Source organism: Artemia sp. Qi Xiang Cuo, chromosome 9, assembly GCF_049724085.1.
Source record: "Artemia sp. Qi Xiang Cuo chromosome 9, ASM4972408v1, whole genome shotgun sequence".
NCBI classification, from domain to species: domain Eukaryota; kingdom Metazoa; phylum Arthropoda; class Branchiopoda; order Anostraca; family Artemiidae; genus Artemia; species Artemia sp. Qi Xiang Cuo.
The window spans coordinates 73,318,004-73,321,278 of record NC_142802.1 but is presented as its reverse complement, the minus strand read 5'-3'; positions in this window follow the sequence as shown (position 1 = coordinate 73,321,278).

Here is a 3,275-nt window from a genome sequence, read left to right as displayed (position 1 = left end):
TTCTAATTTTGTCAATATTACTGTTATTGATGATGACGGTGATGCATTTTCATTTAATTTTTTTTTAATTTGTCTATTTACAATAAGACTTTTGGGGAAGTTTAATGTATTTAGAAAGTTGTATATATGAGTGTCAAATGATAGTATTCCTTTACGATTTGTTACCATATCATATATTAAATCAAGTAGATTATAGCTCTTGCCCCGAATTATAATCCCTGTCCCATTGCTCTCAACTTGAATGTTATCACTGTCCAAGAGATAGGCTAGGAGTCGTGTTAGTTTTTCAAGCTATTTTTTGGGGCTTATATTTCCAAATTTAAATAAAATTGAATTCAAATACACCATCTTTAATTGTGTTTCAGCAGCAGCAGCAGCAGAACGCTGAGGAGATGATTCTTTTTGGGGGTCAGCAGCAGCAGCAGTGGGTTTCGAGCGATAGGACTTCTGTTTGTCCACTTGGATAAGTGCATCTTGAAGTAAAAACAGTTTTTTATCATCCTCAATAGTCTCATTGTCAAGGAATTTACTCAGATTGTTCTCAAAGTGTTCGACGGGTGAGAGAGCGAGTTCTATTGGAGTCAATTTATAGGGTTTTGCCATTCTCTCTCTCTTTCTCTTTAGAGAAAACTGTTTACAAGTCCTGCAATTATTGGCAGTAAAAGTGTGAAAAAGCTACCGCCCGCCTGAAGAAGTCGTTTCCTTTTGAAATTCTTTCCTTTCTTTTTAGAGGCCCATGTACGTACAATGGAACGATGTTGCTTTGCCTGATGCTTAACTACTTCTGGCACTTGAACATTACCCTCGATCAAATTTAAACACAGTTCGGATATTAGATTAATGAAATCATTGTCAATACTATGTTTGAGCATTGCTTTCCTGATCAGAGGTTTTGAAATGCTTAAAACTGAAAACAAATGTCTATTTTCATGTAGTTTCTTCAGTGTCATGATAGCAACTAATAGGTCTGTTTAGTGTTCACGGGGAGATATACTGTAATTTCATTGTCAAAAATATCTGTGACTACACGCAGATCCTCGGGTGTATTTTGATTAAGATCCAATAGGATGTAGCCGTAGGGTTTATTAGTTGCCTGATTCTATGCTGAGAGCAGAAATTGGGGGGCACCTGGATAGATTTGTTTATTGAGAGTTATTAGCGAGCTAGAATCACGAACAACTCTGTAGATGATAGTATATAGTATAGATAGTAGGTGCAGTTCAATGCAAGTGTTCGCATATATTTGCTCTGATGAAAGAGATTGTGTAGAACCAGAGTAACGGAAATCTGTTCATGATGAGAGCGAACAGTGAACAGTTGTAGCAGTTCCTGGGACCATTGTTCAATAGATTCAGCCATATCGTCAATGATGAACCAAGAGTTTTGTTCAATAATGCTGAAAACATCAAGTCCCTGTATGAATTGTATCTGCACCAACCCCATGGTGGTGGCAATTGCTTTTATTTTATCATATGACTCCTGCCAAATACTATAGCAATAGTAGATTTTTTTCGGCTTTTCCACAAACATTTTATCACAATTTTTAATTATTTTCGTTAAGAGTGTTGTTTTGCCCGACATTGACGGTCCACACAGAAACGATCTGAATGGTGTTTTAAATTGATACATGTTCCCTTCAACAGTTCACCTGGACAACTAACTGTAGACTATGGCAGTCTAATGACTAAATAATTTCCTTATGACTACTACTACTACTCCATTCAATAATAATAATAACGAGAAGAAGAAGAAGAATAAATAATAATATTTTCTTTTATTATATACATAAAAAAAGGTGACAATACTTTAAAAAAAAAAAAATACTACATTGAAAAAGGCACATTAAACATGAATAAAAAAAACACTTAAATAAATACACTTTTTTTTTCTATTTATTTATTTATAAAAAAATACAACATTTATTGGACTAATGTGCACACACACACACACACACTTGTGAAATAATATCATACACTTTTACTTACAACATTTTAAATTTTGGGGTCCCCCCTCCCCCCCCCCCGGGGGCGGCCGCTGCGGCGGCTGGGGCCGGGAAGCGCCGGGCGCCGGGGCCCGCTGCGGCGGGCCCGGGCCGGGGCCGGCATAAAATACTGTAAATTTATATGCCTTTCAAACACACACACACACACACACATTTAAAATTTTTTTTTAAAAAAAAAAAAAAGAATTAAAAAAAAAACCTATTTACCCCAAAAAAAAAAAAAAAAAAAACCACTCCCCAACGTTTACACTTTTTTTTTTTTTTATTTAATTTAATTTAATTTTTTTTTAACGTTCTTTTTTATTTAATATTTAAAATAATAACGGGCGGAAATTAAAAAATTAACGTGTGGTAGTAACTTACCACCATCCACTAGTACAAAAAATTTGTCCCATATGGCAGACATGGCGTTTTTCTAAACTCCACCTGTGTAGTTTTTAAATTGTAAATAGAGAATCGCCATGACTTTTGCCCATGGCACCAGACTAAGCTCCACACAGTTTCTATACACACTCATGTCGAAATTATTTTTTACAAAGTGTGTAGGTACCCCCTTGCAAACTTGTTTGATGTCCTTGCCGTGCGTTTCCACACAGTATACCTTCGGTTCAGGAAACACACCACTGGATATCATATTGCTACCCGTTTCAGATTTTAGCATTAACAATTGATTTTGGGCATGGCGTTTCACTAGCTCTGGGTAGAGGGATTCATTCCAACTGGTGCATTCCATTCGTGAGCTAATGTACTCACCATTTTCCGAATAATTCAATAGATTTTCAGTTTTTAATTTTAACAGGAGTGAATCAGTGTCCCCGTAATACACTTGAACTTGTTCTTCAATCAGCTACTGTACCCTACATACATTATAATAAAATGACAACATGAGTTTCTTGGATATTTCAGTTATTGCACTTCCGCCTGCAATATTTTTATTTAATACAATGTTTCTCTTCTTGCGATGTAGGAGAACCATATTGGAGTCTATGATTGTGAAAGATGTGAAGTTTGGATCCGCAATGATTAGAGCACAATCTTTGGGGTTGGTTCCAATGTCACATCGACTTCTGTGTCGTACGCTCTCGCACATTTTACCCAAAGCTGAGTTCCAAATGAGTTTATAGACCTCTTTTTCAACCTTTATTTTCGCTTGTGAACGCTGACTGACAAAGGTTTCAATAGACGTTTTCATGTAAGACTTTTGGTCAAATTGGAGGGCTCTATGAATTCTTGTGACCTTGAAATCACTGGACAACATCCATTTCAATAGCAC